Source organism: Halichoeres trimaculatus, unplaced genomic scaffold (assembly GCF_033239565.1).
Source record: "Halichoeres trimaculatus isolate MK-OKI-2021-1 unplaced genomic scaffold, fHalTri1.1 fHalTri1_scaffold_1, whole genome shotgun sequence".
NCBI lineage: Eukaryota > Metazoa > Chordata > Actinopteri > Labriformes > Labridae > Halichoeres > Halichoeres trimaculatus.
The window spans coordinates 32,406,932-32,423,497 of record NW_027437179.1 but is presented as its reverse complement, the minus strand read 5'-3'; the positions used below and the strand labels follow the sequence as shown (position 1 = coordinate 32,423,497).

The window sequence follows — 16,566 nt, the reverse complement described above, 5'->3', positions numbered from 1 at the left end:
TAAACGCTACACACTCCCACTCCCACAGACACACATGAGATGACACAGCAGCACAACATCACCGACGGATGTATCAGATTATACCATGCAGTACATTCAATTACAACTGATGGCAGATGCTGTAAACAACATCAAACACACATAATCTTACAGATTGGATGCCTCAGTCAGATATTAACCCTGATATCTAAAGACCTGACACAGGACTAGACATATTAAGGCAAGGAGTGGTCCGCGAGGGATTTAAGCTGGCTGACTCGGCACTTTTTGGATGGGTGCTTATCCCTGGCACTGGGAGAACACGTACTGTAATGCACCACGGATGAGGACAGAATATTGAGTGAACATATGAATTGGAAATGCAGTCTCCCTCACCACCTTTTATATACTCAGCTTTAAATTACTGTTTTTTTCATTATGGTACTCAAGTGCAGATTACTACAAATGACATGCAGCTGTTGTGCATACAGATGTTCATAATATTATACTTTGACTGATACTAATGGACCTTATTAATAGATTCATTTAAGGCATTTAGCTGTGATTATATGCTTCTTATGCTAGCTCTTGGTTATTTAAATCACTTCTCTTTAATCTGTTTTACTCAGACAATAATCAAACATCTTGGCAAGTAGAGGATAATGTAAAAAGAGCTGGTTAATGGATAATGAAGCTGCTGTAGGCAATCTGAACCATGACAGGGTGAGCAGGATCCTGACTTACTGTGTTCCTCTAGTACAACAACCTGCTCACTATTCCACAGTTTTTTACGGTAGTGACCCCCAACATAATATTTTCTTTTTCCCTTTAGATACATCTTAATTTTTTGATCATCTTGTATCCAAGTTTTGGTCAATAAATATCAGTATTTGTTGCGTCAGTTGCGAGTTTTCTCTCACTGGTACAATATTAAAAAAGTTGCTCAAATGTCAAAGAAGTTAACAACTGAGTTGAAGTTATGATGAGGCGTTCAAAGAAAATGGTTATGAAGGCAGTACAGACTAGAAGCAAGTGTCAGACAGCCAAGAAGTGTGATTCCATAGAGTGTAATGTCTGAAGAAAAAGGTTTGAATACACTGTCTTAAAAATGTGTGAGCATGTTACTAAAAATGGATTATGATAACACGATGCTTGGCAGCAGGCCTGTTATCAATCAGGTGGAGTGCAGCTGATCTCAGTTTTTATCATGTTTTGGTCTTTAAACTATAAGAGCTTCATTTACATAATGTGATTGAGTAATAACATCTGAGTTTAACAACTGTATATTTAGTTTTGTCCAGACCATCCATATTTGGGCTAATCTGGTACATTATTATTCCACACTTTACACTGATTTTATTTCTGGCACTGAAAATAGTTGGTTACATCCACAGTCTGAGCTGCATGTATAACTAGCTCTATAAAATTAGCTCCTTTCAGTCAAGCTAAACTGAATATTTCCACTGGTGGAGCAGTAAAAAAAATTTTTAAACAGGCCTGCATGAATTTAGACTGCACCTGGCAGTTTTGAGGTTTTCTCTTCCATCATCAGCTTAGCGTTTATTTTATATGGCATCTTCACAGTTTTTTTTGTTTGTTTAATTTCTCCGCCATGGCCAACAGTTTTGTGTCTTTGGCATCTCCTGTTTTTATTTTTTTTTTATTTTTTCCACAGTTCTGTCTCTCTTTTACTACCAGTAACAAATGTCAAATGCACTTCTTTCCGTGAGTTAAATCATCAGTTCATACACTCGAGTCTGTGATGAAGGCAGTATAACACGGCATTGCTATGAAGTGGAGCTTTGTAATGACCTATAAGAGCTGACTCCTCAGCACAGCTTTCAGTAAAACCCAATAGTTGTGATCTTTGTGGTCGTCAAAAGCTGGAACAATGCATGCATGAAACCAGATAATAGCTGTGCAAATCAAACAGTCTGTGGTCAGTTTACCAATGATTGTCTGTCCACTTTTTGAAATGATTAAAGTGAAGGCACTAAGCAGACCTTATTACTTCATAGCCCACGGCATATGCAAATAACAGACTCACCATCCCTCAGCCAGATGACCTTGCTGCCACTCTGTGCGAATAATGGCTCCTGGGTCCTTCAGGTTGTCTTTACCATGCCATCAGACATCAGTCTCTCTTTGCTCTTTGGCTCCTCTCCAACTTCTGCAAAATAAAACAGACCCCAGAGTGAACTAGTCTGTTTTTTTTGTTTTTGGGTTTTGTTTTTTTCTTTTTTTTTTTCTTTTTGGTGATTTTTTTTCAGTTTGAGTGAACATATTCCCTAGTTAGATTTTTAACTGCAGTGTTAAGGGCCAGGTGGGGAGGTGGAAATAAGGAGGGGAGAAAGAGGAGGAGGCAATTTGCTAATGGAGTAAAGAGAAATAATGGTGTGGACCTTTCTCTGTAAAGGATGAAAGAAGCGTTGGGAAAAAATAACCACGGTCGGTCTGGAGAGAGCAAGAGTGAGCTATAGGGCAGGAGCTAAAGTGGTTTTAAAAAAACCCATCATTAACTGTCATCTCCATCTCAGGTGCACGTCTACAGAGCGAAGGATGGAGGAGGGAAGAAAAAATGGGGTCCTGTATTCGCCCAGAAGATAATTCAATAGCTTCCAATCTTCATTTAATTACCCACTTTACATCTCCAAACCACCTCCGCCTCCCTTACCTTTACTGCAACATGCAAGGGTCTCCTGAGATTGCAGTGCAGCTATTTGACTACATTAATTACAGGCTAGCTTGAGTCTAATCCAAAAAACCTCACCATGTAGATGGCATCTTAAAACACCTATCTCAAAAATAAGTTGTTGTGTCAGTGCAAGTCTAGGTTATAAGCCTTGGACTCTGTCAGAAAGATGAAGCTGCAGGATTTGTGCTTTAATTCCTCTGAATATTATTCAGAATCTCTTGGAACTCACTGGTACAGACCCCATTTGAACTGGGTTGAGTTTTGGCTGTCTGAAAAATGGAAGTAAACAACATTTTCTGGCCTCTAAGAGGATGAGTAACCGCCCTTTGGAATGTGCAGTTTTCTGCAGGCTGAACACTTGTGAAGAAGTATGGCAATGAGGAGATTTCAAGAAACCATGTGGAAATACAGAGTCTCAGAGTTTCCATGGAGAGGGGAAAAAGTCATCAAGGCCACCTTTCATAACTCACTGCCCTTCAAATATTATTCTGTGTGCAAGAGTTTCAATATTTTAGTGCTTGAGCCATAGCATAAATAATGGCATCAACTCAAAAGATAACCAAAAGCCAAGAATTTTTCATCAGATTGTCCCAAACCGTTCATATACTTTTATTACTAAGAGAAAAGGTGCTGGTGATGGCTGAACAAAAGTGGAAAATGAATGAGTTTTTTTAATACCTCCATCCACGTGCCCTTTTAGAAACAAACCCACTAAAACATGTGCTAATAAGTCAACACAAGAGAAATCAAAACCAACCTACAAATAGCACACTTACAGCATCAAAGTAGCTTTTGATGTAAAGTTTAAGCAACACGGTGCCTTATAGTGTGTTCATCATGCTGCTAAGAGTAGTTACAGGGCTGTCCCCCACACAGATATGCAAACAGTTTGGTTTAATAATGAGGCAAATACTTGTAAATGGTTGGTGTTTAGCTTGACCTTCAGTCAAGCATTTCTTATCACAAAATGTTAGACACTTCATTTTCATGCAGATAACAGAAGTATTTACACACCTAATTTCCCCTTTCAGGATTATTATTTTTCATTGACTAACAAAAATTTTACCTTGCCTGCTGAAAATCTGAACACAAAACAGAACTTCATAAAGTAAGGTTAGTCCTTTGGGTTTGACTGCATGAACACCACTGAATTGGGAGGACTAACAAAAATTGGTTTCTATCTGTAAATATTCTCCCTCAGTTTTAATTATGTCTAGTTAAAAAATAAAACACTGAAACCCTTAAAATTTGGCAGAATTATTTCAACATGGCCAAATACAGGATCATCGACATGTATGAACCATGAGTGTACAAACTGGTTTGTATTATGTGGCTAGCACTAGCAGAGTTAGCGCCACCCTTTCCTTTCTCCTTCTGGGTAATGTCTACATGTCTCTGGTAGATACACATTACTCTGTTATAGTAGTTTGTGCCAGTTGAACAAAAAAACGGCCAACAGGAAACTTGAAAAGTCTGCTACAAGATTCCATCTGTCATCTGTGCTTGTTTACCTCTAGGGAGAAAAGCTACACTGATACACCAGACTGACTTTTGCATAGTTGTAATTTTTACACAAACAAGATTATACGCATATATTTTCTTGATTTCCAGGAGCATGACAGTAGCCAGTTACTGGAAATACAGCCACAGCCAGTGGCAGATGGCTGGGCTTCAGCATAGACACAACATGTCTGTCATTACAGGCCTACAATATAAATAAATAAATCCCTAAAATGTATTCTTTTAAGTACTGAAAAATGTTTTCAGTTCATAACGAAACAGAACTATGTCTTCCTCTATTACTATTTTAAGTAATAGTAGGATTATTGATGTGTGACAGCTGTTCCTCAGTATAACCAATGCAAATCATGCTACTTTTGGTAATAACTTCTCTTGAGTTTGACTTAAACACATGTGTATTCTTAATTATTCTATTATCTTCTAAAACTGTGTTGGTTTCACTGGAACTTATTTTGTGCTAGCAGCACTTCACCTCACACATTAAGTAAAGACACAAGCAGCAGAAGCTCTGTGTTTGTACCACAGAGCAGTGACCCGGTACCACTGCTGTTTACATCATCATTAAAGACCACAGCAGGCCGTATCACACGCCTGCTTAAGCACGTCTTTCTAATAGCCTGTCATGTTATCTGTGAACACAGGTGATTCCTATCAAGCGAGTAAGTGGCCCAGGTCGATAAGACACAACTAACAGTCTAACGGGAACCAGCAGAGCACATTTAACATAGAATGGCATGATCAAGTGAGCGTGAGCAAAAACATTCAAACACAATTCAATGACAATGCATGTTTTCACAGCTTGAACAGATTGTGCACTGAATACAGTTCTAATGTGTTTCAAAGGAAAGACAACAGCTCAATCTGAAACAGTAATATGAAGTGAGAAAACTGATTTAGAGGTCAATAAACAAATTGAGATAACACTTAAGTCGTCAATTAGACAGACCAGAATCACTTCAATCTCTCAAGAAGATACTCAATACTGCCTCTCCTGCTCATCTGGCATCATGTTCATGGTGAAAACACTCTGATTTTACAGAACAATGTCTGACATACCAAATGTTTCAGCAAGTAGACCAGGCTTGTGCTGGGCATTTAGGATTTCTCGATTCTAAGCATGATTAGAAGTCAGATAATTTGTAGAAGAGAACAAAAGGGAGCTTTTAGAGATTATTGCTGAACAATTGCAGAGATCTGTGGACAGTCTTTGAGCTTATCTTGATCAAACACCAGCATGGTGAGCTCTCCTCACAGCCTCCTGTCCCATTCTTCAATCCTACAGTTTTGTGATTCCAACCTAAGGATCATAATTTCACATTCATTGAGTATCTTCAATATAATTTACTTGGTTTTTAATTTCTTAGAGCATACTGGAAGTCAGTGGTAACCAGTATGGCAGCAAAGAAAAGAGCTTTTACATGGACAAACATAATTTCCCTTGATTCAATTTTCTTACAAAGCTAGAGTGACTGCAACTTAAAGAACAATGGACAATAAGGGTGGATGACAGATAAAAGAGGCGATTTCAGTGATTGAGGCAGAAACTTGAAGGAAAAATGTAGGCTAGTAAAGAGCAAAACTGGGCAGGTAAAAATGGCAACAGAATGTTAGATGGGGCCTTACCTGCTGTACTGTGACTGCAAAAAAAGGCGAATTCTTCTAATTTTGAAAATAGAGGGCATGGATTACAAAAACAGTTCAATGTCAGAAAACGTTGTAGGAGGAAATAAGAGCCCATTTGGACAAACAACTGAAAACAACCAGCAGGGCAGTGCCACTAACAACTGGAAGGAGACACTTGTTCAGGCGTCTAACAATTGCAACATACTCCATAAGGTCTTTCCTACAAAAACATAGAGGGCTCTTTAGTGTTACGCTATGCACTGGGGAGCATTGCAGGGCTGTGACACCAAGCACTTGATCCATGACCATCTGCAGGCTTTTCACCAGTTTCATGGTTCAGTTTAATGCTGCTACATGAATACAGTGGAAATTATACAAAAGGAAATCATGTTGCTAAGTTACTTTCATTTCACAAGGGTTTAAACTGAAAGCATCAACCTTGAAAGATTTCCTTCTTGAGCTTTTTAGCAGTGAGTGCTGATTGCAGGCATTGTTTTTGTAAACCACACTTTAAAAGCATTCTCAGTGACGAATCTGACTTTTTGCTTTTATCACAATGTCAAATTTGTGTATGCTCTCATCATACGCAGTTTGAGTACATCTAATCAACTTTTCTTTGTGGGTTCAGTCACAGTGACTTTTTACTCTCAGTGGGAGAATACATTTGATCTTTTAGTGTTCCAGCTTTAAAATGAGTCTCAAATGTAGTTCAGCCATAACCACTTTCTTTAGAAATTGTTTTTTTTTTTGCATGCAATAAGGAAAATTTGGATGTATGGCTTAGGGATGGAACAGTTCACAAAAACCTCGGCTCGGTTCCTATCCCGGTTTTGTCGTCACGGTTTTTGGTTTTGGTTTGGTATACATTATTGTTGTTTTTAATACTTTTATTTGTACCACATACTTCAATAATCCACTATCAACTGTTTTTTTAATCAATTACCTCATGTATAGTCATGAAAAACCTGAAAAAATGAGGCTGTTTCCCATTTGAAACATCATTAAAGCTGAGTGAAACATTGCTAGTTTTAACATTCCAACTCCCCAGTGAGGAAAGTCACCACTGACTGTCCCAGAAGTCACTAAAAGTCACTAAATGACGCTGCTGTCTAATTTCCATAATGGTTGCATGTAATTGTCGTGGACTCTGTAGGAAAGACAGAAAGCAGGTAAAACACAGCATCAAAAATATGTTTAAAACTACAAATTAACTTCCTTCCGTCCATTCTTGTTTTTTCATTATGTCTAAATATCAACCCTCCTCCTTTATCTGGGCTGTAGACTGGCAGAAGTGACCATAATGAGACACGCACTTGAGTGATTTCACCAGTGTGAGTGAGGAGGATTGTCTCTGTGTTTTGGATAGGGAGGGGCTGCTCATTCAGGTGATCATAACATGCTTCAACGTCGGACTCCAAACTCCAGAAGTCATAAGAATTTTCGTCTTTAAAAAAAACTTGCCAGAGGGCTCTGAAATCTAATCTAATCTAAAGTGCCACCGTACAGCAGAACGACCCAACACCACTGGTACACCCACTAACCCTGCCTTCTCCGCTCGTTATGTAACCAAAACATACGCGCTTCCCCAAAACTGTTCCACTGTATTCTTCGCCTTGCATTGCAAATGTGATTGGAGCTACATACTCGCTTCAAACTCAAGCTGTAAAACGAAGAGAAAAGGAAAACACGAACCGCACGGAGCACATGTGCCCCGAACCGTTCCATCCCTTGTATAGCCCAGTTCTGGGAGCTCCCTGCCCTTCCACATGCCTCTGTGGATTTTCAAAGCCTCAGGGTTGTTCATGCGAAGCATACATGGAAAAAAAAAGCAGGGAGTGCAGCAGCAAGAACCCCATACAAGAGGTTCTGTGGGCCCAGCTTGACTTCATGCCCTTCCTAAACTACAGCTTAGCTCATTTTTGTTCAGCTTTTTGGGAGTCTCTTCATGATATTTTTATTGAGCAGTTTCTACTTTTGTTACACTGTTGAATGAATGAAAAGTATTTTGACAAACTAAATGTGAGGAAGTTACACCACATCCAGGTTTCAGATTCTCAGGGTCTGAGACCAGACTGAAAAATGGCAAACCTAAACACAAAGAAACTGATCTTGATTTTTTTTTTTTTCATCTTTATGCCCCCATGAGGTATTTCAGTTGAATTAATCTTGTATCCCCCTGGGATGATGGGATATGTTCCTCTGTAAAGCAGCCAGCTCAAATCCCATGTAACCTCTCCACCTCCCAGTGTGTATATTTTTTTGCGGCTCTGAGGGAGTTTAACACTCATTCCCAGGAGGCAGAAGGCTATTTATACAGGATCCTAAAACAGGGTAGTCATCTCCACCCTGAAACCCCCCCATCTCCCTGACTGCAGCAGCTTTAGGTGACAACGCTGACACACATCCACACGGTGGTTCAATCTAATCTTTTAATCGCTCCGATAACTTCATGTCTCCGGGTGAGTTCGAGGCAAGCCAGCGGTGGGGATGGGATAACGTCTGCACAGAAACGATATGATCCTTGAACACCTAATACAAAAACCCACACACAGACTCACATGCAGACTTATACACACTGTCCCGCTCCACCCCACCCCCAGAGTACTATGTTGAAGCCTCATGTATCTGTGGGTATTAACAGATCAGCACGGAGCAGCAGCCACCCTGCTTTAAAGTCTTTTCCTGAGGTAGTGCTTCAGAAGCCTGCTGCAGAGGAGGATAAACGCACAGCAATCCCCCAGGCCCCGCGCCTCCTCTGCTCCACTCAGCTCTCTCTTTGCTGCCCCCTCCCTCTCCTCCGTTCCTCTCTTATCCCCACTTTCCTTCCATCCCTCATTATTTCTATCCCCCTTCTTTTCCTCGGCATCTCATGCTTTCTGTCCTGCTATCGCTCTCCTCCTTCCCTCCGGCCCTTCATATAATTCTCCTTTTCGTGCCTCCTTATCCCGCTCCCCTCCCACTCTGTGTCCATCCCTTTCTCCATCTTTTGCCCTCTCCCCGCTGTCTTTCTCCATACTTCAGTATAATGAACCAGGGAGGCAGCCCATCCTTGCCAGCTGCAGACTACAGCATTGATGGTTTTGCATTGTAACCTCAATGAGCACTGGTCAAGCTTTCAAGCCACAGCCATGGTTAGGTGTCTTTCCATCTCTCAAGTGTGAACTCTCTCAATTCCTCTCGACTAGAGGATCTTTAGGGAAACTAGCTCAAGGGCAATGAACTCAAACTGTTCCCTCCTGTGCAGACAGCCGCTCCAGGCTACTGCTCACCCAGAGGGAACTGGAACCAATCCCAGCTGACCCAGGGTGAAGTGTGAAGAGGTCAAAAAATAAAAGACATAACTTGAAGTGAACTTTAATTGGTCTGTCAGCGCCTTGCAACAGGTATCAACCATAACAACTTAATCAAAAGGTCTTTTTACGAGTCAGCATCTACAATGTTTGGTAAAACTGGCTCTAAGCCAATGCTGAAATCATAGAGCAGGAAAAAAAAGATGCAGACCTTGTGATTTCACTCAGTATCAAACAGTGGTCTTGAAAAATAAGGCTAAGGTGGAAGGGCTAAAACCTGTAGATCATCAAGCATCCACTTGGGACTAACTGAAAGAGCACCTGAACCCACATACACACCCATTAGGAGAAGATGATTTTTATAGCAAAAATACACATTAGCAATGTGGTTCAAAAGAAGAGGGTTGATTTTTCTATAGATAAGCTAGCTGACAACCGACAGGCACTGGAGCTTTTAGTGAGTAGCTTGGGAGTTAAATTAGCCATGCCCCTCATCATGCTATTTATGGAAAACTTTTAGTATTGAAATAAAGAATTAACAATGATCAGTCTATGTAACTAAATCTGTCATACCTGTTTTTCTATGGTAAGAACGGACTTTTTAAAAAGGGCCTCATTTGGGACTCCCCATGGACTGTATAATATAAATATAATCTATGCTTTATCAAATGTCTGTTACTGACACAGTGTAATGAAGCTGACTGTCAAAGACCTTATTGGAAATGCTAACTTGAGGAGTGTTTTGAGTCTCCTCACTAACAGCTATGGGATGTCCGTCAGTCATGTATGCCGAGCTGCCACTCTGCTTGGACAAACTTGCAATCTTAATATCTTCTAAATCCCTGTAATAAAAAAAAAAAAAAAAAAAAAAAAAAATCATACCCTACACAGTGTGTGCTGTTAGTGAAATTGAGGGTTTAGACGCAAACTGTTTTTTTTTTTTTTAACCAGGGAGTACAGAGGTTTTTTTAATGCCTTAAAAATTGCTTGGTTTCAATGTGGTTTCCAGTTTTTATGGAGCCAGCCTTAAGTGGATACCAAGGGGCAACATCTGGTTGGTACAAATTAAGTCAGATGTGCTAAAAGTTGCTGTTCATTGAGGATCCACTTCAGGCTGGCTGCAGAAAGACCGGAGGTCATGTACACATCCAGCCTTAAGAATTGACTTTTATGGCATTAAAAAGCTCATTTACAGCCTGGTTAAAAAATGGCTTGGATCAGAAATGTTGCTTTCATATATAATCCATATTTTGTACAGTCTATGGTGGATACTCGATGAACTGCAGCTTTCAGTGCTTTGGCAGTGGCTTCAATATTTTAAACCGATGTTGCCCCTTGGGACTCCTTTACTTTTGAAGACACCCTCTGGTGGACAATCAAAGAATCACCCTTTTTTTCTCTTCAGTGACTTCATTGTTCACTTACATGCGTTTGAGGTAGTTCTGTTGTTTTTTTCTCCTCAAAGATTATGTAACTCATTTTACCATTCAATAATAGAAAAAGTTTATAGCTGATTTCAGGTGATTATTACCTGAGTTGGAGTTGTTAGACATTCACAGGTGGGTACAGTTTATACTAATTGATTGTGGTGATAACATAGTTCTGCATTTCAACAAGAGCATTTCTGCCACAGCTAGCTTTGCATGTTAACTTCTAACACAGATAAAGAAAAAGCATCTAAAAACCTGCCCCAACATTTTACTTTTCTTAAGACGTCCAAACTTCTGGGTCTCCTCGGGCCTAGACAACTTAAACACACTGTTGGATGAAAAGGGTATTTATCCGTCCAGTGGCTGTCTACTACACTCGTACAGTCTTGGGGGAAAAAAGAGTCTTAATACAGTATTATAGTCTTTCATCTATGTCTTCTGATAGTTGGGAACATTTATTTGTTCTCAGATTTCCATGGGCTCTTTGACAATTTAGTCTATGGTGATAAAGAAATGTATGCTATCAAAGCTCAGTGTCAAAGGATTTAGAGAATCTTTTGAAGTCCATTTATCAAGAGAAGCTTATTTGTTTTAACTTTATCCCTGTATGGCCTTTTACAATGTGTTGGATTTTTTTATGCCTCATACACTAACAGATTACTGAATAGAGCTGTGATGTCATTGATGTTTGATTTCAATATGTTTAGCACAATATTCCAGCAGAAATAGCATGTGAACCATCAGAAGAGGGTGTGACTTGCATGAGATTTTCTGTGTGCAGAAAGGCTGACTCTTGGAGACTTGCTGAATTCAGGAAATTGACAGTTTCCACATTTTCTCAGTTATTGTATTGTCAGTCAGACTCCTCGGGGCACCCTAAAGATTCAGCAACCCAAAGCACTGAGAGACTACTGCAGTCAATAGATGGCATTGACACCCTGCCAAGACTGGCAGACAGAATGAGTTCATTACATGTAAAATAAGAAGCATAAAATCATAATAATCTACCTGAAGCGAGTCGACTTCTTTTTGGAACAAACAAGGGCTGTAATGTATTCATCTGCTCATTGTAGGGGTAAAATATTTTTATGTTATTCATGAAACAACAACACAGCTGTGCACTGAAATGAGCTTTGCAAGAGTGGAGAGAGACAGAGGGGCTAAAAATGGGCTGAGGTGTGACTTGCTGCTGGTAAACCTTATTAAAGGGAAGACCGAGAGAGATGGTTAAGTGGAGTCTCACACAGATGTATATGCAAACATCTTAGCATTGAAACAGACAGGATGACAGAGGAACATGCAGACAGACTGACAGGCAGACCAGGGAGGGGTAAGTAGGCTGAATCCAAATTAAGCTGATCAAGGCTCACTGTGAGTTAATCTAGTTATGTGGATAAAGGACTTCCCTATGGCTAAAAACACAGCAAGTTATGACTCAGTGAGTATGTGTGTGTGGGTGGGGGGTGGGTACATGTGCTGGAATGAGCGGATGTGCGTCTGTCTGCCCCCCCCCTGTGAAATGTTTGTATCTGTTTATCCATATTTAAACACACTGACAGACTTGTGAACCTCGAAAGCTTTCTTTAAGCCACTGAAAACCCAAATCCACAGAAGGCTTCGAAGTGTCATTTAGGGTTTTTGTGTATTCACACAAAAAGAAAGTTGAAAATGAGTTTCGACTCAAGCTCTTCAGATTGTTTTACAAACTGCTGAGAGCCATTCTGGTCTTAGCACAGGTGCTTTTGACAAAATGATGTGATACATTCTGAAAACCAGTCATAAGAATAGTAAAAGGTTACTATCTGTCAGTGATATGCATGAATGTAGTCTAAAGAATGATTAATTAAGGCCTTGGCTGGCTATTCAAGGGGTTTTAAGTGGTGACCAAGGCTGTTTTTTTCTGGCTGTTGAAGGTTGAAGTGCAAAGTGGTTGATGATCTTTATTCAGCAACTGAGGGGAGATTCACTGTGAATGGACTGTGGTAGCCAACAGCACCAAGCATTAATTAATCAATTACACATTGCTTTCTCTGGCTTCCTGCTCCCCTTTAAAATTCACTTCACCAAGCACATTAACCACATGATATTCAAGTGCAGACACACCTATTAAGTTTCACGGTTGTTTTCTCTTGTTTTTTTTTTTGTCTGTGAGGATGAGCTGTTAGTATGCCAAGGTAACATGATCAGTTTCAAGTGTAAAATGTGTGACATGACTTATCAGTGCTGCCCCCCATCAACTTACACCAGATGGAAAGATGTTCATCGTAACTAGGCATGTTTGTGAGTGCAGGTTTTTGTGAATTTAAAAGCTTTTGTTATGTTGTCAGCTGTATCAAAATGAGCAAGATTAGTCTCAAATGTTTATATCATGGGACATTTAGGTTTGCTTGAAATAATTCATGGACAGAAATAGTGCTTGATCAGCAGGACAGTTTGTGTTGCACTCAGCCCTTTGCACATGTTTTGTAATATGGATGTCAGTTAGTCAGTTAATTGTTGCTAGGCACTGCCCTGTTGCAGATGCCTGTTTTTCATCCCTTTTTGTCATCTTTGAATTTGGAGTGGGTTGTTGCTTTGTATGGTTGGATTGTTGGTCATGGACACCAAACTGGTTATGTCTTAGTGATAGTTTCACTACTTTTGCTCCTGTGTTTGTCTGGAGATCCTGTTAGCAGCCTGTAGCATGTCAATGCTAACTGGTGCAAGGCCTGATGTTTTCCTTACATGGTGAGGAGAAGGAGGTGAGGACAACGTGCTGGTGTGAGCTAAGAAGTGACAACATGGACCTGTCCTTCTATCCATTATTATGGATCTATGTCCAATAAGATGGACAAGCTAGCCATGCTAACCCAGCAATAGAGGGGATACCAAAAGGCAGAGTAGCATCGTGCTATTCACAGACATGGCTCACGAGCTAACACCAGACACCAACACCACATTGGAAGAACTTCACCTGCTGTGAACAGACAGGATCCAGGAGACAGAGACTGAACAGACAGCTGAGGAAGCTCAGTCCTGGACCCTGTGGAGGTGGAGGCTGGCTGACTAGAGAATGATGGACTTTTGTTTTCTTGATTGCTGCTGTGACACTTGAATTTCCCCTCGGAGATAAATAAGTACTTTCTATTCTATTCCATTCAAATCTATTCTATTGTATTCTATAAGAACATTTTGCCTCTTCCCCAAAAGACTAACGACCCTTGGAGGTTTATATTTTCTAGCTTCATTCACAAGCCTGTTAGAACTGAAGAAGTCTTTCGGAGGAGAGGTGAAAGTCTTCAAGAATTCCACCAAGTCCAGTTGCCTTTTGGATTAACCTTGGGGTTTGTAAAATAGACTTTCTTCTTTGTTTAATTTCAAAAGATAGCAGGTGCAAGAGTTGTGCAATTATTTTTTTGTGAATTTGGCAGGGGAGCTCTGAAGTCTGAATAATAGTGCATCAGCCTTTACCGAGCTATTAGTCTTTTGTTTGTGTTTGTTTTTCTTCAAATCCCAAAGAAAGTCAACTCATGAAAGTTAACTTTCAGGAAAGACCAGGTGTGGACTGTACTCAGTGCCTTACTGTTTAAAAAGAGCCAAATCAATTCAACAGCAGGAAGAAAAACTTTATTTTAACAGGTAAAGACTTCCACATTGATTGGGGGACAACCATTTGCTGTGACAGCACGATTTAGCAATCCACCTATTGCTTTGAGCCACACAGGAGCATGGGGTCAGAGCTGGGGTTCACATTCGATGCTTTGATGCCATTCGCAGAACAACTGAAACAGGCATGCCCTGCAGGTCTCCATCTTCCTTTTCCCCCTGATTCTGATATCTCTAATGTAGCATTTACCTCTGCACTTGTCATGTAAGTATGTCATGTGCTTCTATAAAGCTTGTTAGATGTCAATCAAAAAGTGATGAAATGTGCCTTCACTTTCATCAAAAGTATTCTTAGCAGCAAAACAAGCTGATGTTTGAAGTGAGATTTTTTATTAGTTCATGTTGACTCAACTTTGATACTTAACATACATCTTTACTATTTCAAGCAAATCTTAAAGGATTTAACAAGTAAGAATGCAGTCTCCTTTTGAACTCCACTCACTCACTGTCAGACTGAAGCAGACTTCAACAAGTGCCTCAAAGGGCTGAAGACGTATTGATTTGTAGGCAAAACTATGCTAATGACAGACGGGCTGTCAAATCTGACAACCCTGACAGAGCCGTCAGTGATGCATTATGTCTTTGTGTGTCTCAGACTAAGACACTGTGTGAATTCAGTGAGAGGGAGAATTTTTTTCTGTAAGTGTATTTGTGAGGATGTGAAAATTGACACGGGAGCTATACGAGTCGATAAAGGAGGTCGCAAAACTCAGTGTGGAGGGGTGAATTTCTGTGGAGCCTATCAAGCTTAGTGAATCCACACTCCAAGCTTCAGAGACTCAAAAAGAGTTCATAAGCATCCCCCTCTCTTGTGGATTCCACTTCAAACAGATGTTAGAAAGCAAAACAAACATCCAAGTCAATCAGCCACCTTTTTCTCCATCTCACTCATCCAGCAAACTACACCAAAACACATCAAGGGTAAATGATCGCAGGGATGGTTATCTAGCACCAGAAAGTCTGTAATACAGATGCATTTGGTGAAAATTGGATCTCAAAGAAGAAAAAGATGAAGAAAAAAAATGAATACAAATTCAATCAGAGAGGTCTACACTGCCTGAATATCAAAGAGAATGAGAAAAAGGGGGTGGGCTGAAGACACTCAAGTTAGAATAAAGCCTCAACTTCAAACAAATCCTGGTTTTATTTAAAATGCTTTCAACACACGGTTGGGTGAGAGAATATGTGCAATGAAAAAGCATTATTTACTACTAAGGAAAGCCAAAAGGAAAGCTCTACAGTGAGTCAGAAAGACAGAAAGAAAAGGGCCAATTTCCCCCTGTCTTTCTGGGTTGGCACACGGCTCCCCTGTGCTGAGAGGAGAAATAAAACATGGGCTGAGAAACATGACAGTATCCGGTGGAAGTGAGAGAATATGCCTTTAAGATAACACGATCAAGGAGAGGAAAAGGTTCTCCCGGCTGCTCTGGGTTATTCTTATCTCTTTATGGTGGCAGATTGAAGTGAAGCCCTGTTAAATTGCTCTACCCAAAACAGTGTGGCTGAGGACTGACAATGTTTGCTGTTGATATTTCAGTCTCATGGCAGGGAGAGTCAAGCAAGAAAAGGAAATGGAGGTATTAGATTTTGCTACGTTTCCTCATATATTCTAACGCCAAGGGGCCCGTTGCATTCAGAAAACTGTCTGGAAAAATCTCTCTGAGTTACAAACTTCTATATTTCCTCAACATATGCTGACAAAACGCTTTATGGGAGGAAATGAATTCTTAGTGAGCATCCTGTGTTGTATTTTACATCAGAGATTTAAGGACACAGGGGTGTGTGTAGTGGGAGGCCTTCTGGCTATGACTGGGCAACTCACGTAACACCTTTATTTCTGTTACAGGAACAGCTTCTGTTTGTAATTTCAAATTTTACTGCAGCTTCAAAAAAGTATTCAAGTATTGTCTTCATAAAAAAGGTCAAGTGTGGTGCGAGAGTTGTGTTTATCACACATTCAAAAGTCTGATCCCATATTCCTGACCTGAAATGTATTTTTGGAGCTTTTGAAGCCCCTCTCCATCAGGCATCTTCCCTCCAATATCTTTGCTTTTTTATTTTTCGAAAGCACACATTCAAAGTTTTTGAATGCAAGCTGGGAGACCTCATTAAGATTTCCTGAAGGCTGAATAAACTTCAGAAAACCAACTCATCTTTTGCGAATGACAGTCCTGTCCTCCCAAATATTAGTTTGTTTCAGAAAAAAAAAAAGAAAAAAAGATTCTTTGAATTTTTACTTAATGCAGTTGAACTCATATCTGAGAAATGTTCCTGTCAGATATTTACACGATGTCTGAGCTCAATGAATGTTCAAAGGATGAAAGAAAAACATTCAACAATGCAATGAATGTTTATACTTTGAGGAGTCAAACAATCATTTCCA

The 16,566-nt window shown here is 40.0% G+C and overlaps 1 protein-coding gene across 2 annotated transcripts in view; it reads right to left on the bottom strand.

The window, feature by feature from the left end:
* cdh22 (cadherin 22) overlaps nucleotides 1–16,566 on the bottom strand; it is a 333,080-nt gene that overhangs the window by 169,603 nt on the left and 146,911 nt on the right. For both annotated transcript variants that reach the window (XM_074667232.1, XM_074667222.1), the window contains exon 3: nucleotides 2,027–2,149. The gene's annotated coding sequence lies outside the window, so the exon portion shown is untranslated. The remainder of the gene's footprint in view (nucleotides 1–2,026; nucleotides 2,150–16,566) is intronic.